The 24,239-nt window shown below is 36.6% G+C and overlaps 1 protein-coding gene across 6 annotated transcripts in view; it reads left to right on the top strand.

The window, feature by feature from the left end:
* Positions 1–24,239, top strand: part of LOC143230252 (uncharacterized) — a 270,711-nt gene that overhangs the window by 233,143 nt on the left and 13,329 nt on the right. Inside the window, exon 2 of one of the 6 annotated variants that reach the window (XM_076463463.1) lies at positions 18,249–18,359. The exons of the other annotated variants lie outside the window; for them this stretch is intronic. The gene's annotated coding sequence lies outside the window, so the exon portion shown is untranslated. The remainder of the gene's footprint in view (positions 1–18,248; positions 18,360–24,239) is intronic. 6 annotated transcript variants of the gene reach the window in all.

Genomic DNA, 24,239 nt, shown 5'->3' with positions numbered 1-24,239 from the left:
CCTTCAGGTTTCATAATGTCAAAAAATGGAATCCTTGTTATTACGAGGAAAGAAAATACATATACAATGTAAAAGAACGCCACGGTAGTAAATGGAGTAAAAGGAATGATCTAGATATCGCTAGGAGAGAAGAAACAAATACTTTAATGTTCCTGACGTCGTGCTAATAAAAATATACGTCTCTAAGTGACACTGTGTCATTTCTTTTTGTCATGGTTCTTCCAGTCTGGGGTTGTAGAGACTTTGGAAGACCGTTCATATAGAGAATGCATATAGGTAGTGTTTGACTTTCAACGGGTTGATTTCGCAAATAAAAATCGGGCTTTGGAATTCTGAACTAAGATATTTAGTGGATCACTACATCTTTTTGGTGGTGTGGGTACTTCGATGGTCGTTAAATTTCACTAAAGTAATATTAGTAGAATTTGTTTTAGATTATTTCTTTTATTTCTGGTATATGTACACGCATATAACAGCTTTAATTTTACAGCATAACTTGAGGCAAGTGAATTTGTTGAGCAGAAAGATAGGTGGTGAACAATTGGCTAGCTTGAGGACTGCTTATCGAAAGATCCAACGTTTAAGTTGTGATACTACTGAATATGTTCCGAAATTTCAGCTATAAACGCGTTATAAGAGTGACAGGGAATCTCGCTTTCTATCTGAAAGAGCCGGGCAGAGCTCTTGTGGCGGCGGTTACTTTTGACTGGTCTCCTTTCTTCTTATGATTAGATTCAAATTTACAGAACCTCTGACGTAACCAAATTAGTCTACGAACTTCCTAAGATGCAGTTCAAATTGTGTTCTATAAAGCTTTAATATCATACTTTCTGTGTGTGTGTTTATTTTTTTCATGATAAGAACGTAATCAGACTTTCAAAAATTATTGAATTTAATGTCTGTACAAGTATTAACCAATAAATTTTGAATCCACCTATCCAGTAACCCAAAATAAAATTTGGTTAGTGGATCTAATATAATTAATCACGTGCTAAATGCAGTGTTTCGTATAATGTTATTCAAACCTAGGGGCGTTTACTAATCTCAAAATGCTCATCTTTAGCAAAACATTAGCACAAGTCCTTCAGAAATCGGGAAGACTACTGATTTAAACGAATTAATTTGGTCGTAAAGGTAGAATGTGTTAAATTACTATATTATCATTATAAACGTTTTCACAAAAGCACAAAACTTTGACATTGGTAGAAGAAACTTTCTAAATGTTGCTGAAGAGAGATTCTACACTGACTTCTAGTTACCTTAAGTCAGTGCTCCTACCTTAGCCTGATATATTAGAAACGTGTAGAATTAGCTATTATATTTTTTTAAAATTTTAATCAGTGATGTCAAGAATTTTAGTGTTCAGTCTCGAACGTCAACTTTTCTTACTATGCTCTCTCTACTAGTGGCACAGCGATATCTATGTGGACTAGCAACGCGAGAAACCGGGTTTCGATAACCGTGTTGTGTGGAGCACTCTATGGCTTTCTGCTCAACTCAAACAAACAAACCTTTTTTTCTATACAGTGTTTTGTTTTTTGAAATTCGTGCAAAGCTACTCAGGGGCTATCTGCGTTTTACTGTACAGAGGCGTCGACTTGTAATGAAAAGATTTGGGAGTCGGGCCCACTGGTTCTGGAATGTTTGATGTTTCAGTATGATATCGATCATGGACTTCTATTTCTAAGATACCAACTGTGGATTCGAGGCACGCGCCCCGTACGCCATCGTCTAGCGACGCCTCTGCTACTGTGGTATATTAAAAATGTTTGTAGCCGTTGGAAAACAGTTGATTTAATGACGTGTCACAAGTTCATTTTTACGTGCTATCCATTATTACTAAATTTTATTTTATTTTCGTACATGTATATTAGTTTTATCTCGCATACATACAATCGTATATATGCACTAACATTAACACGTAATATAGTTAAGCAGTTTTTATTTTTATAGGATTAACGTGAGTTTTACTGTGATAATTCGTGTTTAACAAACGTTAAAATATGCGAGTTCAATCATGCTTTAGTAGTTAACATAGTAACAATCTATATAGTCGAATACATGATAACAATAAATGTTTGTGTGTAGAATTTAGTTCACTAAGCCTACTTGTATTGCACCTCTGCCTATGCGCCAGAAATATGCCGATCTCGTATGAATAAATAAACTTCAGTTTATTGAATACATATGTGGTACTAGTATTACATTCTTATAAGTGTTAGCATCTAAGCACTATTTAGTGTACAATGTGTGGATTATATTAAAGACTGCTTTGTAAATAGTAGAACGCTATAACAAAACAAAAGACAGATAGCGAGAGAGCTTCTACTTTTCTTTTCAAAAGTACACAAACTAGGCTAACTTAATACTAGGCTTTCGTAACGAGAAAACCACTATCGTCAAAACTCTCGTGTAGAGAGATACGTTCCATCGTGCTCTGGGTTCAATGTTTGTTATCGATTACTAGCTCGTGCTTGGACCAGTAGTTAAAACAAATATTTACTGGAGATGGAACTCGAGGCCCAATACCTGTTTACGAACCCAGTGAGCATTTATAGAACTAGTCTTAAGTAAGGGCCGTGACGTCGTTAATGAAGAACTGTGGTAACTTTAACCTCTTTCAAATATTCGCTTTAATTTTCTCTTCGGAGTTTTTATTCGTTTGAAACGAAATTGTACTTTATTCACTTTATGTCTTGTATTAAAACTACATGGATCAGAACTATCGCTGTGTTTCTATTAAAACTACACGGATCAGAACCATCGCGGTGTTCCTAAAAGCATATCTAATATAATCAGGAACGGCTTAAGGAGTTGGATAATCGAGGTTTGTAAAAATGTTCTCGTGACTAAACGTTATAAATAACTCGAATACAGTTTTGTGTATTAACTGCACTTTGAACAATACACAAACAAAACGCTGGGTAATAATATACAAAATGTTATAATATAAACTAATGAAAATGAAACCAACTTATACAAACCTTAACTTCCCTCAGCAGTATATCTAGAGGCTTTGATTGATTGTTTGGAATTAAGCACAAACCTACATAAAGAACTGTCTGTGCTCTGCCCACCATGGGTATCGAAACCCAGTTTCTAGCGGTGCGAGTCCACAGACATACCGTCGTGCCACTGATGAATGGTGAAACCTGAGTTTCGATATACTTTGTTTGTTTTTGAATTTCGCGCAAAGTTAATTGAGGGCTATCTGCGCTAGCCGCCCCTAATTTAGCGGTGTAGGACTAGAGGGAAGGCAGCTAATTATCACCACCCACCGCAAACTCTTGAGCTACTCTTTTACCAATGAATAGTGGGATTGATTATCACATTATAACGCCCCCACGGCTGAAAGGGCGAGCATGTTTGGTGCGACGGGGATTCGAACCCGCGACCTTTAGAATACGAGTCGAACGCCTTAACCCACCAGGCCATGGCGGGTCGAGTTTCGATATAGAGAGCACAACTGGGTCGTCGTGTAGCTTTCTGTTTAACAATAAACAAATGCACAGTTTTCTTAAGTTGAATTAGTGTATTTAAAACTCAACAAAGCACGTGCCCGAGTCGGGATAATTGAGATACTTGTGAAATTAGACTATCAACTATAAATCAATTAACATACTGAATTCATTCACCACGATGCTTTATTTCGGGCTGCAAGTTCATACTAGCCTCAAACCTGTTTCATTATTAATGTGTCATTGTTGTTTTTTCAATTGTTATTTATTTGTTAATTTGTATAAAATGTCAAACTATTCGAATTTAATTTTAGTCGCATCCCATGACATGCTGGAATATACGATGTTCTATAAACCTTTAGCATTCAATGGGATGCCATTTATATTTATAGACGACAATGACTTCCTTATTTTATTAATTTTGTACTTGAATGGGAAGAGGTTCCTTAGTAGAAAGGAATTCTTACAAACGCACCTAATGTGTAGTAGACGGTAGACCTCATTTAGTAATTTCAGTTTTAATGCGTTCTTGTCGTTCATAAATAGAAGTGTCCACAACCAGATGTCCCCGCAAAGGTTTATACAATATTGTACTTCTTTCATCTATAAAATCTCGAGTGTTTTACAGCATGACATAGAACGATATTAAATTCGAACACTGACATTCTATTCAAGTCAACACACGAAGATTCAAAACAGCTCTGACTGATAACATTTCACAAACTAAATGTAATTGTATTAGTAACTGGTTCTCTTTAATCTGTACGTTGTGAAGCTAACATCTATTGGTTTAAATTTTCAAGTTATTGGAGCCTTTCTGTTAATTACCCTTCGCCACTGAAGATGACAGAAATTATGTTTACACGTCTGTGTGTGTTTGTCAGGAAGGTTTCTCTAAAATGGGTTGAATGGATTTACGCTGAAGGTGCTTATATCTTTTGGACTACGACTGAAACTGTTCTTTTTAGTTTTTGGAGGGTCAAAGTCGCGAAACTTCAAAATCTTTCTGTTCACATGGGGACCAATCTTTTACATCATTTTGTAAGTCAGTCAAAAATAATCAGATTTTGATGACGTATATAGTCCATTACAAAAGGTGGTTCGTCGTGTCTGTTTATAACGACTGACATCCAAACATATTTTTTTTGTATTTTTTGAGGACTGAATATGATCAATGTTCATGGTGGGGGTTTGTCCTCCACTAAGAGCCCCCTATAGTTTACGGATTTGTCCTCCACTGAGAGCCCCATCTAGTTTACGGTTTTAAATTTTGTCTGAAGTTAGATAAAGTTTTATTTTTGTACATAACAAAACGTTGTTATAGTTACTATTCCAAGCAACTGTAATATTTTTAAAAACTGGAAATAATAAGACAGGAAGTATCCTGTTAACACTCTCGAATGGTAACTAGGGTGCTTGATTCGCAATCTACGGGTCGTGGGTTGTAATTCTTGCCATCTAATATGCTCACCCTTTCAGCTGTGAGGGCGTTATAATGTGACAGTAAATCCAACTACTCATTGGTAAAAGAGTAACTCGAGAGTTAGCGGTGGCTAGTGTTCAATACTTGCCTACCCTCTAACCTACCACTGCTAAATTTAGAACAGTTATTTCAGGTAGCCCTTGAGTAGCTTTCTGCGAAATTCAAAATGGAACGGACATTCTCGAATCTTCTAGTTATTGTATCATGATCAGGAGTAGTGACTCTGTCTTACAGAGTAACGTCCAAACCTAAACCCCCCAACCCCAGTGGCACAGCGGTATGTCTGCGGACTTACGGGTTTCGATACCCATGGTGGGCAGAGCAGATAGTCCATTGTGTAGCTTTGAGCTTAACTTCCAAAAACAAGTAAACCGAAACGGTTAAAATATAGATTACAATAGTATCTACAGTTGCTTCAATAGTATCTTCAAAACCTTGTGAGTTTTGAACACTATTCCATTAATGCGTGAACTTGTTTCTTTTTTTAATTTCGCGCAAAGCTACACGAGGGCTATCTGCTCTAGCTGTCCCTAATTTAGTAGTGTGAAAATAGAGGGAAGGCAGCTAGTCAACACCACCCACCGTCAACTTTTGGGCTACTCTTTTACCAACGAATAGTGGGATCGCTGAAACATATGACGCCCCCATGGCTGAAAGGACGAGCACATTTGGTGCGACAGGGATTCAAACTTACAACCCTTCGATTATGAGACGTGCGCCTTAACCACCTGGTCATGCCACGTATGAAATTGTATCAACATTATGTGTGTGAATACGGCAGTTTTTAATTATGGAAAAACAATTATTACAGTACCTTAAACATTCTTTTGAAATGTTAGTGTGGCTCACTAATTTGTAAGGCAACTTTTAAGTGCTAATGTTTGTTGTTGTTATTATATAACTTATAACTCTTAAGATTACAGACAATTAAATTATAATCGTAACTTTTAAATTGCTCATAAAGTTACCATTATCTTTATATAGACTAGTCTGACCTTCTAACTAGTCCATAAAAGAAAACTAGTAGTTTAGGGCTAACTTTCATAGAATAATTTGAAATTTATGCGTGATAACAATTACACACCGTAAAGTCACCACTCAGTTTCTTTTGTGTGTGTGATTTTCTTTATAGTAAAGTTACATTGGGCTATCTGCGGAGTCCACCAAGGAGAATCGAACCCTTGATTTTAGCGATGTAAATCCGAAGACTCGCTGCTGTACCAACTGGGGACTCTGTTTATTTAATAAATGTTAAAACCTTTAACTTCGTTTTAATATTTTTTCTGGTGTTCTATTACTAAATTAAAAAGTCATTGTGTCAAGTCCTGTAAACATCAAATCAGTTTAACAGGTATATTGTGTTTGTTGAGTTGAGTAATAGTTGTTTACATAACACTAGCAAAATTCAGCTTAATGAAATAAGTTTGGACATTTTAATGAGAGTTTAATAATTAAACAGTGTACTTGGTTAATTTTTTATTAGATATACACGACTGTTTAAGTTTAATGCTATTGTTGAATTTAGTTATTTTTGGAAGTTTGTTTATGTTAACAGTTTACGAATGTGTATGAATAAGTAATAGTTATGTTAGAAGAACATTCTATGTTCTCGTTGTTTTAATTAAGTATTATTCATCATATTATCTAGTAGTGTGTGGCCATTCTAGACCTCGAAAATGTAGTTTGAAGATAGTTCTACACTGTGTGAATGTGAGTTTAGCTAAAAAGACCGTATAGTGACGATTTTTAAAAATTGAATTATTACAGATTGTATTGTAATAACAGAGTAAACAAGAAGAGTTCATCTTGTAAGATTGGTTTTCTTAAAATAACTGAACTACTCTCTGTAGAATTTAACGAAAAGTAGGTAGTTAATGAAAGATGTGATAACGAACAGTGTAATGAACATCGGTGTTTGACTTGTTTTAAAATGTATTATTTTTAAACAAATAGACTGTTTGTTCATTGTTAAAATGTATCGCCAACAAATCGGACACTTATTCTAAAGAATTCAACCCATACCTTAAATCTGACAATTCTCACGTTTCTGTGCATATACTTATTTTTATGTAGTTACCTTACACACGTTTTCATATTTTGACTGTCTGGTAGAACATGACAGAATTTTTATCAATCTTTACATAATTGGTTCGAATCTCACTTGCCGAATATGCTTCTTGTATAAACCGTGTGAGCCGATATAATAATACGGTCAATCCTACTATTCGTTAGTAAAGAGTAACCCAAGAGTTGGCAGCGGGTGGTGTTGACTAGCTGCCTTCCCTCTAACCTATCACTTCAAAATTTAAGTTTAACTGCTATAGATATATATTGATTGTCTTTTCACAGAACTCAACAAAAACAAACAAATCTTCGTTCTTGGTTCACATTGTTATTTATTGTTTTGTTGTTGTTTTTCACCTGATAAATACAGGAGGTCATCAAACACAAAACCTTTTCTAAAACTACTTAATACAACGTTTTGTTTTACTCTACTAATTTCATGAACATATACGACAGGTGCAGCTTGTCATGTAGCGATATTTTTATTTCACAACCTTTTAAACTGTGAACGTCGAGAGAAATTAATTAAACTAAACCGAACTACTTTCTTTATTGTAATGTAGCCCGGTATGGTCAGGTAGTTATGACGTTTCACTAGAAACCTGAAGGTTAGCCCGGTATGGTCAGGTAGTTATGACGTTTCACTAGAAACCTGAAGGTTAGCCCGGTATGGTCAGGTAGTTATGACGTTTCACTAGAAACCTGAAGGTTAGCCCGGTATGGTCAGGTAGTTATGACGTTTCACTAGAAACCTGAAGGTTAGCCCGGTATGGTCAGGTAGTTATGACGTTTCACTAGAAACCTGAAGGTTAGCCCGGTATGGTCAGGTAGTTATGACGTTTCACTAGAAACCTGAAGGTTAGCCCGGTATGGTCAGGTAGTTATGACGTTTCACTAGAAACCTGAAGGTTAGCCCGGTATGGTCAGGTAGTTATGACGTTTCACTAGAAACCTGAAGGTTAGCCCGGTATGGTCAGGTAGTTATGACGTTTCACTAGAAACCTGAAGGTTAGCCCGGTATGGTCAGGTAGTTATGACGTTTGACTAGAAACCTGAAGGTTAGCCCGGTATGGTCAGGTAGTTATGACGTTTCACTAGAAACCTGAAGGTTAGCCCGGTATGGTCAGGTAGTTATGACGTTTGACTAGAAACCTGAAGGTTAGCCCGGTATGGTCAGGTAGTTATGACGTTTCACTAGAAACCTGAAGGTTAGCCCGGTATGGTCAGGTAGTTATGACGTTTCACTAGAAAACCTGAAGGTTAGCCCGGTATGGTCAGGTAGTTATGACGTTTCACTAGAAACCTGAAGGTTAGCCCGGTATGGTCAGGTAGTTATGACGTTTGACTAGAAACCTGAAGGTTAGCCCGGTATGGTCAGGTAGTTATGACGTTCGACTAGAAACCTGAAGGTTAGCCCGGTATGGTCAGGTAGTTATGACGTTCGACTAGAAACCTGAAGGTTAGCCCGGTATGGTCAGGTAGTTATGACGTTTGACTAGAAACCTGAAGATCGCGGGTTCGAATCCCTATCCCACCAAATATGCTCGCCCTTTAAGTAGTGGAGGCGTTATAATGTGACGGCTAATCCTGTTATTCGTTTGCAAAAGAGTAGCCCAATAGTTGGCGGTGGGTGGTGATGACTAGCTGCCTTCCCTTTAGCCTTTCGTGAAATTCAAAACAAACTAAAATCAATTATTGTAATTTAATATCAAATGTACTTTAGTTCGAGCAGTTGTTCTTATAGAACAGGAACGTTTCTTTCGGTGAGAGAGTAAAATGTTTTTTCAGCGTGGAAATAAAAATCTCTTTAGCAAGGAAGTAAAATCCTTCTGTGAGGAAGTTTCCTTCCTCATCATTCATCAACTTACTAATATATATAGACCAACATATAGACCTCTTACAACAGCTTAAATGTTTAGTTACCGATGGAAGAAAACTGAATCAGGTAACCATGACAAATAACAGTTGTTGTAGCAGGAAGCTGTTCTGGTTATATTTAACTCCCAGATCTCTAAATCATCCACATAAGAGTGATGTTTGGTAAACTGAAGACTCCCTCTGTGAAGGATACTACAGACTTTGGACTAGCCGAATGTTTTTAATGGCAGTCAGATGTGTTTAGTGAGATTATTCTTGATGCAGACAGAACTCTGTAGAGATCCATCTAAATCCTATAGACGTTTTTATTCAATTTCTGTTATCAGCTTATATTGTTGAGTAGGCTATGGTATCTAAAAATAAATAATACAAAAATCGATTTTCTATATCAGTTCTCACGGTAGCGTTGGTTTATCTGAAAGTAACAGTTTAAATTCGTACAAAGAATTGAATGAACTCTGTAAACTGTTTAGAGATTTGGCTTGATTTTTATAATGTATCTTCAACACATACGTGTATGGTATTCTCGAATAAATTGATTTCTACGCCAGTATAGAACAGGTCTGCTAATAACAGCAAGATCGAACAGAAAATTTGAGTTATCCGAGTCTCAAAACTTTACTGAGTTTTCAGTGGAGCGAGAGTGAACAGTCTGGATAAGTTTGAAGAAAACGGACCTACACAACAACAACATAAACCAGTTTGCTTATTTGTGTATATATTCGCACAATCTGTTGCTTTACTGTATTAGTTGTTCTTCTCTCAACCTGAACTGATAAGGAAAGGAACTGTATCATAAAGTTGTTACCACGTGACCAATCATCTCTCATAGCATTCGCTCTCTAGGAAACTTGCCGATATCTTCCACTCGGCCAAGAAAAAGGATGTGACATCTGATACGAATAATAAACAGAAAGACAAGGTCACACTCTAACCAAGAAACGTGAACAGTTTTCTGATACGAATAATAAACAGAAAGACAAGGTCACACTATAACCAAGAAACGTGAATAGTTTTCTGATACGAATAATAAACAGAAAGACAAGGTCACACTCTAACCAAGAAACGTGAACAGTTTTCTGATACGAATAATAAACAGAAAGACAAGGTCACACTATAACCAAGAAACGAGAACAGTTTTCTGATACGAATAATAAACAGAAAGACAAGGTCACACTGTAACCAGGAAACGTGAACAGTTTTCTGATACGAATAATAAACAGAAAGACAAGGTCACACTCTAACCAAGAAACGTGAACAGTTTTCTGATACGAATAATAAACAGAAAGACAAGGTCACACTCTAACCAAGAAACGTGAACAGTTTTCTGATACGAATAATAAACAGAAAGACAAGGTCACACTGTAACCAAGAAACGAGAACAGTTTTCTGATACGAATAATAAACAGAAAGACAAGGTCACACTGTAACCAGGAAACGAGAACAGTTTTCTGGAATAAGTGTTTTATGCGACACTGTAAAGAAACGCCTACACAAAAAGTTCGAAACTTTCTACATCACTATAAATGGTGACTAAGCACACGATATGCAACACATGTGCCCCTGTGTCCTAGTTTTTATTGTATGAAAGAGATGCCACTAGCGAAAGGAAGACAACTGACAAAACAAAACTATTGTTCACCTTTAAACTTTATCATTGCCAAAGCAGTTTGAGACTCAACTAGAACCTGCTACTCGGATTATTTGTGTTTGAACAAAAAGAATCATTCAACAGAATATACCTTAAGGTATGACTTACCTTATCATCAACTGTGTTATTGGTGAGACAACATACTATACCTTAAGGTATGACTTACATTATCATCAACTGTGTTATTGGTGAGACAACATACTATACCTTAAGGTATGACTTACATTATCATCAACTGTGTTATTGGTGAGACAACAGAATATACCTTAAGGTATGACTTACATTATCATCAACTGTGTTATTGGAGAGACAACATACTATCAGACATCAGTTTCATCAGTTTTTCTTACTTATTGAGATTTAATACCTTTGGTGGTCTCCAATTTCAGCATACACAAAACCGCTCAAATTGTTAGCTCTTCTGTAGCGACCTCCACCATGTAAGGTGGCCTTTCAGTGTACTTTAAGATGGAGGTGGATATATAGATTTCTCTATGAATAGTTTAAAGCTTTGTGTATCCCTGTCAATGTTTTGATGATTTCTAAAAGATGATAGAAACTAATTATCTCGTCAGTTACCATCGCTAAACGTACAGTTTGGTACAAGTTTGGAATTGTTCTATCTTAACCTTCACTGTGAAGTTACAAAGGCTGGAACTGTATTAGATTTGCCATATACAATAATATTGCACTATACCGTCGTAAGTCTAATACCATATACAATAATATTGCGAATTACCGTCGTAAGTCTAAGACCATTGTATACACATTCAAAGTCAAGAAAAACGTGAAAAAAGAAACGGAACGTCTTTAAGGTAAAATAAATAAATACATAAAACACTTACAGGAAGGATAATTATTAGTCCTGGATGAGATCTTCCTGTGGTGTATGGAAACTTTTGAAAAACTTTGAAACTGAAATGAAGCTATGCTTCACAATTAAGAGTTCCGGTATTCATCTAACTGCGTTATTTTACCCTTTCATAACGTAACATAGCTGTGGTACAAACACTTGCATTTTGTTAAACGTGTCATTTAATACAGTATGTAAGAAACAATGTTATTAGCTAACAGCTGGGTCAGGAAACCGATTATCTCTGCATTCGTACTCGGCCCGAACCTTTGAGAATGTTTTCAAACACAGTATGTACACTAGTTTACTGTAAAGCTGAACACAAACAAACTAGTATAATGGTGTTACCTTTGAGAATGTCTTCAAACACAGTATGTACGCTAGTTTACTGTAAAGCTGAACACAAACAAACTAGTATAATGGTGTTACCTTTGAGAATGTCTTCAAACACAGTATATACACTAGTTTACTGTAAAGCTGAACACAAACAAACTAGTATAATGGTGTTACCTTTGAGAATGTCTTCAAACACAGTATGTACACTAGTTTACTGTAAAGCTGAACACAAACAAACTAGTATAATGGTGTTACCTTTGAGAATGTCTTCAAACACAGTATGTACACTAGTTTACTGTAAAGCTGAACACAAACAAACTAGTATAATGGTGTTACCTTTGAGAATGTCTTCAAACACAGTATGTACACTAGTTTACTGTAAACCTGAACACAAACAAACTAGTATAATGGTGTTTTCCTTGAATGCTAGCCACCTTTTATATTTTTAATATAAAACTTATTTCAGTTGTGTTTTTGCAACTATCAAATATTACTATACTGTCAGAGGGTTTGGCTCTCGGACGAAACTGTCAGATTGTATGTAAGGTGAACGACAGTGACATTTCTTTACGTACCAATAACATTACGCCTTCAAGAAACGTGTTACATGTAAACGACAAAAACTGAAAGTAGTTATCTAGAAATTTAGCTTTCTGTAATATCATCTAAAGTTTAATAACATGTCAATTTATTTTAGTACAAAATCATTGTAAGAGTTAATGTATAATGGACATCAGTTTGTTTTAATTAGTTTATGTTGTAATGATAGACACTAAACCTATGTATATATGCTTCTATACTTACATGTATTGGAGATAACGTATCAGTTTTAAGCTTACAATGGTGGTATGTGAATGTTAACAGAACAAGGGATAGACAGAGTTTAGTTTTTAAATTTATGAAGTGTTTTTTATAGTTTCTAAAATAACATTGACTTGCAACTTGTACGATAACTTGTAACCTACTTAAAATATATATACCGTAAGTATTATTACACTGCAGTGTATGTCAGTATGTTATATAACTAAGGAGGTTTCTTAAATATCACATTAGTATAAGTTTTGTTAAATATATGATTATACATACATACCTACATTAACTATTTTACATCACAAGTTATATGTATAAAATGCAGGTTTGTTAAATATTCTTGCTGTGTAATTTAACCATAAAAGATTGTTTAGTATTTATATAAAAACTAAATTTTCATAACGAGTATCCTGGTGTGATACTTCAGTTCCATATTTTACTTAAATATCTGTCTCTGATGAAAAGTGAATTTCACAGAACTCTGGCCCGGCGTGGCCATGTGGGTTAAAGCGTTCGACTCGTAATATGAGGGTCACGGATTCGAATCCCCGTCGCACCAAACATGCTCGCTCTTTCGGCCGTGGAGGCACTATAATGTGACGGTCAATTCCACTATTCGTTGGTAAAAAGAGTAGCCTAAGGGTTGGCGGTGGGTGGTGATGACTAACTGCTTTCCCTCTAATCTTGCACTGCTAAATTAGGGACGGCTAGCGCAGATAGCCCTAGAGTAGCTTTATGCAAAATTCAAAAACGAACAAAAACGCAGAACTGGTGATTTTTATACATGTGATGGAATGTAAATGAAAGATAATACATACAACGTTAATAGTTTCAGAATGTAACTGGATAAATGTAACTTTTAAAATAGCAGAATAAAAATAACTTGATTTATTACTAAAGGTTCTTTTATAATTCTGATTGTCAGCATTAACTTGGGAACGAGTTTATCAGAACCACCTGGAAACAATTAGCTATGAACTACATGGGTACGTAATGTATAATTAAATATCGTACATTTGATACGTTGATGTAATCTAAGTAAATATTGTAAATTACAACTGGACCTATATCACTGCACAAAGAAGTTTTTGCTTCTTGAACACTGTTGGGTGTTTCTGATAGATTTTTGGCTACTGATCACGAAAATCACATTTAAATTTGCCCATCACGTACAGTTTCATCGAAATATTTAGTTTTGTCATGTTTTTTGTGTCCAAAAATTTTCGTTTCTGTAAGAGACCTATGAACAATGTTTTGTGCAGTCTGGGCATGTCCAGGCATGAAATCGAGCCAGGTTGGAAGCTGTTCTGTGTAAGTATGCAGACTGGGCAGGCCGGAGTCAGTTTGACACTGTCTCAGCAGGCTATAAAAGTGGCTTGCATACACAGATGCTGTTCATTGGGTTAATATAGACCTTATAGTGTGTACGTATTGTTTCAGAATATAGCATTGCCTCAGTGGCAGTGTAATAAGTAAGTTTGATGTTATAGACGTTTTACAGGATACATTCTGCTATATTTGTGGCGAGTATTCGCTTGTTCATCAGAGACGCTCAATGAATGCTCTTGTGAAGAAAACATATCATCTGATCAACACCAGGAATGGACGCCTCACATTTGTTGTGCGACATGTTCTGTCTGTCTGAGAGCTTGACTCAGAGGTACTCGAAAGACAATGCCGTTTGCTGTCCCGATTATATGGCGAGAACAGAAAGACCATGTTACGGACTGTTACTTCTGTTTGACTAATGTCTGGTTTCTCTGCCAAAAACAATCAAGTCAGTTCAATACCCTAATTTGCCTTCAGCAATGAAACTCATGCCATATAGCGACAGTCTTCCAATTCCGGAACCACCAGAGGAATGGACCTTAGACGAACCAGATAAACTGCAACGCAGGGAACTGGCAGTGACATTGATCCGGATTATGAACCGTGCTCCTCAGGCGATCCATATCTGATAACACACTCAGAATTAAACGATCTGGTCAGAGATTTGGGTCTGTCAAAAGCAAAAGCCGAATTGCTAGGTTCGAGACTGCAGAAATTTCTGTTTTTCGAAGCCGCCAAGATGATATAACCAAATTCTTTGCACAAGTTGACAGTCTCTGTTTTTGTGTTCACATCAAAGGATTGTTCTCTGCTTTGGATTGTGACCATGACCCGCAAGAGTGGCGTCTCTTTGATTCATCAGTGTTAAGCCTCAAAGCTGTTCTGTTACACAATGACAACGTTCACCCTTCAATACCTATTGACTATGCAGCACACATGAAAGAAACCTACAAGAACATGGAAATGTTGCTGAAGCACATCCAGTACAGCAAGTACAACTGGAATATCTGTGGAGATCTGGAAGTCGTTGCTTTGTTACTGGGACTGCAGCTCGGCTGTACAAAATACTGTTGTTTCATCTGTGAATGGGACAGTCGTGCCAAGAGTCGCATTATTATAGACAGAGTTGGCCACTCCGTAAAGGGTTAGTTCCAGGACAAAAATGTGGCGCATGAACCGCTTGTCGACCCGGCAAAGATTTTTTTGCCTCCTCTTCCTATAAAATTGGGACTTATGAAGAATTTCGTGAAAGCAATGAACAAAGAAGGTGAAAGTTTTCGTTATTTAAGACAGATGTTTCCAAGAATAACTGAGGCCAAAATCAAAGAGGGCATTTTTGTTGGCCTTCAGATTAGACATGTTATGAGTGACAAGCAGTTCGAAGATCTCTTAGTTGGGCCGGAAAAGATTACCTGGAAAGCCTTCAAAGACGTTGTTGACAACTTTCTTGGCAATTACAAAGTCCCACGTTACATTCAGCTGATAAACAAACTTCTCAAAGCATACAAAATAATGAAGTGCAACATGTCACTCAAGATTCATTTCCTCCACTCACACTTGGACTTCTTCCCTGCAAATCTCGGTGCTGTCAGTGACGAACACAGTGAAAGGTTTCACCAGGACATTGCTACAATGGTAAAACGATATCGGGGCAACTGGAATCCGTCAATATTTGCTGACTACTGTTGGACACTGCAATGTGATGCACCGGACATTGAATACAAACGAAAATCAGAAGCAAAACACTTTTAATTATGTTGAACTTAATAGCGTATTAGAAACATAAGCACAATTAAATACGTTATTGCCGGTAAACAGTTAACTGTCTATTTCTCAGAGTTCCTACGTAATGAAGCAAAACCAAAACTATATTTGTGCATACCCACCAGGTACCTGTCACAATCAGCAAAAAGTTTTCAAGAAAAATTGTTGTGCAGTGTATTTCATTTTGAAAATTATTCTAAATCAACTGACACAATCTAACCATTTCTTGTATGTTGGGTACAATATGTAATCATAGTACGTTAATTGAACAGCTCGTTTGGGCCATAAGCATAATGGATTTATAAAGTGTGAAATAAAATACGAACTTGTTCTTGTCTCATATTCTAAGAAGCTTGAAAGATACGAAAGTACAATTTCTGATATGTCTGTCCGTTTTGCAAAAACGAACGCAATACTTGTTTTTCTCAATCAAAGTGTCGGTCAGAACACAGTATCGGTTATTAATATTAGGTCACGTATTAAAGTATTTCATTTCGATGCGACTTTTCCAGCTGACACCTATAAATTCGCGCTTTGACCAACAAGTAACTAATGAACATCCTTTGGTATGTCTTCTAAGAACGTTCCTTTTTTCATGATGTCCATGTGCGAGTTTTAAATAATAAACCAACTTAGACAGAGCCATGGGTTGTGTGTGTATTATTTGTGGAAAGTATTCTCTAAATGTTAGTTGGTTGCTTAGACAGAGCCATGGGTTGTGTGTGTATTATTTGTGGAAAGTATTCTCTAAATGTTAGTTGGTTGCTTAGACAGAGCCATGGGTTGTGTGTGTATTATTTGTGGAAAGTATTCTCTAAATGTTAGTTGGTTGCTTAGACAGAGCCATGGGTTGTGTGTGTATTATTTGTGGAAAGTATTCTCTAAATGTTAGTTGGTAACTTAGACAGAGCCATGGGTTGTGTGTGTATTATTTGTGGAAAGTATTCTCTAAATGTTAGTTGGTAACTTAGACAGAGCCATGGGTTATGTGTGTATTATTTGTGGAAAGTATTCTCTAAATGTTAGTTGGTAACTTAGACAGAGCCATGGGTTATGTGTGTATTATTTGTGGAAAGTATTCTCTAAATGTTAGTTGGTAACTTAGACAGAGCCATGGGTTATGTGTGTATTATTTGTGGAAAGTATTCTCTAAATGTTAGTTGGTAACTTAGACAGAGCCATGGGTTGTGTGTGTATTATTTGTGGAAAGTATTCTCTAAATGTTAGTTGGTAACTTAGACAGAGCCATGGGTTGTGTGTGTATTATTTGTGAAAAGTATTCTCTAAATGTTAGTTGGTAACTTAGACAGAGCCATGGGTTGTGTGTGTATTATTTGTGGAAAGTATTCTCTAAATGTTAGTTGGTAACTTAGACAGAGCCATGGGTTGTGTGTGTATTATTTGTGGAAAGTATTCTCTAAATGTTAGTTGGTAACTTAGACAGAGCCATGGGTTGTGTGTGTATTATTTGTGGAAAGTATTCTCTAAATGTTAGTTGGTTGCTTAGACAGAGCCATGGGTTATGTGTGTATTATTTGTGGAAAGTATTCTCTAAATGTTAGTTGGTTGCTTAGACAGAGCCATGGGTTGTGTGTGTATTATTTGTGGAAAGTATTCTCTAAATGTTAGTTGGTCGGTTTGGTGTTTTATGGCGCAAAGCAACTAGGCTATCTGCGCCGTCTCTAAATTTTTCTATCACGTGTACAGCCTCTCTGAACAAATCGGTATGTGTTATACTTGTTTTGTTTGTGCAAATTACCAAGTAATCAATCATATGAGTGAACGTTTTAAATATTTCACTGGGAGATTGGTACTATCCACAATAATAAGAATAACGTATTTTAAGTGAGTATTTGAACTGACCCTGAAAACGATTTTGATTAGATGTATGAAAATGTAAAGGTCAGTTTTAGGACCGTCAGTCACGTCACGAGAAAGTAATGATTCCACTACGTATCGTCTGATGAAAAGTTTCTTTTTATATTTACTGTAACCATCACTATTACGCATTGTCTGGCTTTTCAATAATCGCGCATCTTTACTGTAACCATCACTATTACGCATTGTCTGGCTTTTCAATAATCGCGCATCTTTACTGTAACCATCACTATTACGCATTGTCTGGCTTTTCAATAATCGCGCATCTTTACTGTAACCATCACTATTACGCATTGTCTGGCTTTTCAATAATCGCGCATCTTTACTGTAACCATCACTATTACGCATTGTCTGGCTTTTCAATAATCGCGCATCTTTACTGTAACCATCACTATTACGTAGTGTCTGGCTTTTCAATAATCGCACATCTTCCTTAACGCAGTGTTATGATTATAAAATATAACATCTTGTTTATCTGTCGTCTTATAGAAATGATCACATTATGTGATTTTTTTTATCGAGTAATGGCTATGTGTCAGAAAATACATAACTAATATTTAGTTTTCACTGTTTAATGAACTTACACAGGTAGCGACGATCTTTAAATAAAAAAAATTAACTCTTACACGTCACTACAATATGTTTAAGTATATATTAAGTAGATAGATAGCGCTAGTGTATTATAATTCGCTTTCATTTCAATACGTTTTTCGTACGTTCAAACGAAAGTTTTATCTGTTACAGCTAACACTGAAGGTGATACTATTCATCTTGACTTCAGTTTGAGATCAGTTGATGAATCGATTTTGAGAAGTCTTCTAAGGGGACTGGAACACTGATACTTTTTAAGATACAGTATGTATTAATTATACGTTGTGTAATAAAGTAAGTCTTTCAATAATGGTTACAGTAACTGATGGTTTATATGTATACATGACAAACGCGGAATTGTATAATTCACGTTACTGAACACTTTTTAATAATTTAGTTTATATTTTACGGTTTTTGGAAAACTAGCAAGTTGTTATTTTAAAATAGACTTTGTTAACTGTTTTTAATCCTATAATGTTTCTACCAATCCCTTCAGAAGCCTGTGACGATGTGTTTTTTGTTTTTGAATGTTGCACAAAGCTACTCGAGGGCTATCTGTGCTAGCCGTTCCTAATTTAGCAGTGTAAGACCAAAGGGAAGGCAGCTAGTCATCACCACCCACCGCCAACTCTTGGGCTACTCTTTTACCAACTAATAGTGGCATTGACTGTGACATTATAACGCCCCCACGACTGAAAGGGCGAGCATGTTTGGCGCGACGGGGTGTGAACCCGCGACCCTCAGGTTACAAGTTGCACGCCTTAACACCCTGGCCATGCCAGGCCCAAGAAATATAAATGAGGTGTGATGAATTACAAATTACCAAGTACACATCGTCACTTCAGAGTGTCAAAGGTCAATTCTAAGTTGACCTTCAATGAGGCAGACTTGGTAAAGTGTGTGTTGAGTAAAACTTTGTCTAGTCTTTGTTTTATGACAGTCCTCTCTTCTTACAATAACTTTCTTGTATCCATGTTCTACTTTGACATCAGATGCTGACTGGTTCGTTAGTTTTGTGAACTTGTAGCAGGAAATGTGGAAACCTTTACGTATCGACTAAATCTAAGCCATTTTGTTATAAAAATTTTGCTATTTTAAATAACAGTAAAAAGTGAATCATTCATTTATTCTATCAAGTTGTAGTTTGGATGGTAAAGTGTGTGGAATGACAACTCGCATACATTAAAACTTTCCCCTGTTATCACATCGCGTACATTAAAACTTTCCCCTGTTATCACATCGCGTACATTAAAACTTTCCCCTGTTATCACATCGCGTACATTAAAACTTTCCCCTGTTATCACATCGCGTACATTAAAACTTTCCCCTGTTATCACATCGCGTACATTAAAACTTTCCCCTGTTATCACATCGCGTACATTAAAACTTTCCCCTGTTATCACATCGCGTACATTAAAACTTTCCCCTGTTATCACATCGCGTACATTAAAACTTTCCCCTGTTATCACACCGCGTACATTAAACTTTCCCTGTTATCACACCGCGTACATTAAAACTTTCCCTGTTATCACACCGCGTACATTAAAACTTTCCCTGTTATCCCTGTTATCACACCGCGTACATTAAAACTTTCCCTGTTATCACACCGCGTGCATTAAAACTTTCCCTGTTATCACACCGCGTACATTAAAACTTTCCCCTGTTATCACACCGCGTACATTAAAACTTTCCCCTGTTATCACACCGCGTACATTAAAACTTTCCCCTGTTATCACACCGCGTACATTAAAACTTTCCCCTGTTATCACACCGCGTACATTAAAACTTTAACGTCTTCAAGAGAGATCAGTGATTTAACAACCATGCAGTGTTTCAGCAATCTTCCGAATTACCTTCTGTAATTGGTTTAATTCCAACCTTCCGTGTATCTGTATATCTTCTTTTTGGGTGGGATATAATGGTAAGACATCAATTCTGAAAGCGTTACACCTATTTGGCAGCTGTTTTGACATAAGTCATTGAAACAGTAGAGATATGTCTTATTGACAATATACATACAGCATAAATAACACGCACATAAATGTGCGTCATAGTTAAATAGCCCTCTGGAGGAAAGCAAGAGTATAATATCCTTTATGTGATAATATCCGTTCTTTCTGTTACAAACTGCATGTGTACTAATCATCTTTAAACAGGGCTGAATTGTCGAGCGTATAATTGCGTTCTTGTCAGTAATTGGCCCTTTTATTGCCCCATTAAGAGGTGGTTGGCTTCACGTGGTTCTCTAGTAATAAAGTTGTCTTGATAACAACGCCCCTCATCTTGTGTACCTTAACACCCACCATATTGGAGTCCCTATGTTTTCCTGGTCTTGTTTCATTTTGGCACATCATTAACTGAATTGATCGACTGGTGTTTATTCTCGAAGTCCTCTCTTAGTTCTGTGGTCTCTGCTTCGCGTTTCGTTGATTTAACGCTAGGTTGTTGTTTTTTGTTATTTTTACTCGAGTGTCACTTTACAATAGAAAAGAACTTACACCAGAAATTAAACCAAATGATTTCACGTGACTGAAGGTATGGATTTCTTCTTACTAGTAACCACAATAGTTAAATGTTTACGTGACTGAAGGTATGGATTTTTTCTTACTAGTAAACACAAATAGTTAAATGTTTCTTTGTAGTATTTCCTTAGTTCTTAAAATTTGTTATGAAATCAGATTTGATGACGAGAAACATTTTGAAACAATAACTTTCAGAAGAGAGATTGTTAGTATGTTAAACGTGTAATAAAGTTTGCTTCGTTACCTATTCAAACCGTTTTCACACTTTCTGTCACTACTTTCTAACGAGACGATCTGGTACAGTGTACAGTACAGATATTGGGAGTGAAAATATTCAAATGTATGCTGTTGTTTCAATGTAAGGTTATACCATAGCCCCGAAGGGAATCGAACCCCGTATTTTAGTGTTGTAAGTCTGTAAATTTGATAATAGAAGTTTGATAGTGTTATTAATTATAGTGTTCATGTCATTACGTAAATTTATAAGTGTAATTCAATTGTCCACTAAGTGTGACATTTGCAGTTCTTCAGTCTTTCAGACTGTATGTATTAGTAAAAATTCTTCGAAATACTGATCCGCCATGGCCAGGTGGTTAGGTAGCTCGATTCGTAATCTGAGGATCGTGGGTTTAAATCCCTGACACAACCTTCCAGCCGTGGGGACGTTATAATGTGATGACTAGCTGCATTCCCTCTAGTCTTACACTACTAAATTAGGAAAGGCCAGCGCACCAAGCTGTTGTGTATCTTTGCCCAAAATTCGAAAAGCAAACAGACAATCTTCGAAATACTAGATGTAGTTCAACTGTCCACTGTGTTTTGTCACTTTATATTTGCGCTGTTTTTATGTGTGTGTTTCTTTCTTTCGAATAATCACTGAAAGTTATGGAATGTCAAAACATGTACTTTGGTATTTATAAGGCGATGTATTTGTCAGAGGTACGTGTCTGTTAGCTCTTCGTTTGAATCTTAATGACCTAATGCCTTTGCTGTTAAGCACAAAACTGCAAATGTGCTATTTGTGCTGTGTCCACTACGGGTATCGAAACCGAAGCTGTAATGTTCCAGTTCACTGGGGAGGAGACTATAAATAAAACAACATTAATAATAACAAGACTGTACGTCGGTGATAGAGAACAACACGACGTGTATAATGTGACAGTTTTTATAACAATACTGTACGTCGGTGATAGCGAACAACACGACGTGTATAATGTGACAGGTTTTTATAACAATACTGTATGTCGGTGATAGAGAACAACACGACGTGTATAATGTGACAGGTTTTTATAACAATACTGTACGTCGGTGATAGAGAACTACACGACGTGTATAATGTGACAGGTTTTTATAACAAGACTGTATGTCGGTGATAGAGAACTACACGACGTGTATAATGTGACAGGTTTTTATAACAAGACTGTATGTCGGTGATAGAGAACTACACGACGTGTATAATGTGACAGGTTTTTATAACAATACTGTACGTCGGTGATAGAGAACTACACGACGTGTATAATGTGACAGGTTTTTATAACAATACTGTACGTCGGTGATAGAGAACAACACGACGTGTATAATGTGACAGGTTTTTTGTGGTGTTTCTATGACCATTCAACTTTGGTTTAGTTTATGAGATCTATAAAATACATAACAGAGGCACAGTCAGGCTGAGGCAGAAAAGGTAATTGCGTCCTCTTTTTCCCAAAAACTGGTGGGTCCTTATAGGGAACATTGGAAGCAAACGAAACGTCATCAGTGGGAAAACAATTCCAGTCAGTCAACGAAGAGACTGACAATCTATCAACAAAGAGCCTAAATCAATTTTTAATTGCTCTGTATATTGTATGTTATTTAGAAGTTAGCGTACATATAGCCTCATTTGTGTATAGCCAACCCCTCGGTCGGAGATACACTTTATCAGTCAATTTCGCATTCGGAAAGAGTTCACTTATACTCAGATAATTTTATAATTCTGTAATATTCTGCTGCATTTACGTATTTTTCTTTGTGAAAAATAGACATTTATGTGGCAAAACATTCATTTGAAAAGAGGACACCTTCGAGGGTTTGCCTTCCCACTTTTCCAGCTCTGGACGCGGCTCTGAATGGTGTATTATTTAAAATAAAGGTTGGCTGTTTTTTCATTAACGTGAACATTTTTTCCACATATAACTGCTGCTGTTTGTTGAATATTTTCTTGCTTGTATTTAATTTATACTAAAACTGACACTAATCTCTATCAGAGACAGAAAACCTGATTTCACTTTCAAAACGATAGTTTAAAGCAATGAAATAATCTCTACTTTCAGTGTAAATTATATTCAGTGCGTGGAATTTGTTTCGAATATTTCATCAAAGTTCCATAGTTTATGTACTGGTTGCTTTTAATTCCAAACTCATAAACTAGGAGGAAAGCGACATTCAACAACGTGTAACGTAACTTTCATGATACACCCAAGGTTCCAGAACGCGGCAACGAGACACGAACCAGTTTTTACGGGTGTAAACTGTTGTTTTAATAATTTACCTTATGCTTGGTTAACATGTTCTTAAAATGACAGTTTCAGTAAACTTTCCAATATTCTACGTGTCTAAACCTAAACCAATCCTGATTTAATCACCCAAACTCCCAGGGAAAAATATAAGTGACCAGAACGAGCACATCTCTAGGAGGTGTTTGTCCGACATCATGGCTGGTTTCTAGGGTAACGTACTAAGAAAAACGTCTGCCGTCGTATATCGAGCCGACCAGTCTGAGTCCTGGCGAACCAACCCATGCCGTGTCCGACAGCAAGGTAATTAAAGGTACAAATGGTCGTACGAATGGGGGTACGCATTTTTATTGGTGTTACATCCCTTCTCCCAGACTTGTTAAAATAAACTGAAAACGTCAGCACACTAGCTTCATTGGGCCTTTACGATAGGTTAACTTCAGTGTTCTACCATGTTTAAAGGTTCAGATACGATACCGATCGATCAGAAGCGAAGCGAGATATAGAACTTTTATTTATTGTATTGAATCTGCAGCGGAAGTTTCGCATAGTTTTTATTTTATAGACCGTCTTTTATAAGTAATAGTAGTCAGAAAGAATTACATGCAGCTTGTCTCTGTCGCTTTCGAAAACTTACAAACTAAGCATGTTATTAGGTTGTGACAAAGTTATAGGAGCAGGTGGCGTTTGTAGAATGTTTTCGTTTGGAAGCGCGTGAAATAAGAAACAGATAGTTGGAGAAGGCTACAAACGTTTAACCTTTTCATCTCAATATAAGTCACATTGTAGAGAATTTTAAAATCTTAAAAATCGTATTTTGTATGGGGAGAGAGAGGAGGGAATGTTTCCAGTGTGGATCTACCCCGGTGGATTCTTGTCTGGATGTATATAGAATATTAGGACGGCGACTTTTTCTCGAGTTATATCCAGTGTAGATCTACCCCGGTGGATACTTGTCTGGATGTATATAGAATATTAGGACGGCGACTTTTTCTCGAGTTATATCCAGTGTAGATCTACCCCGGTGGATATTTGTCTGGATGCATATAGAATATTAGGACGGCGACTTTTTCTCGAGTTATATCCAGTGTAGATCTACCCCGGTGGATACTTGTCTGAATGTATAT

Source organism: Tachypleus tridentatus, chromosome 10 (genome assembly GCF_004210375.1).
Source record: "Tachypleus tridentatus isolate NWPU-2018 chromosome 10, ASM421037v1, whole genome shotgun sequence".
Taxonomy (NCBI): domain Eukaryota; kingdom Metazoa; phylum Arthropoda; class Merostomata; order Xiphosura; family Limulidae; genus Tachypleus; species Tachypleus tridentatus.
This window is presented reverse-complemented; position numbering and strand designations above follow the sequence as displayed.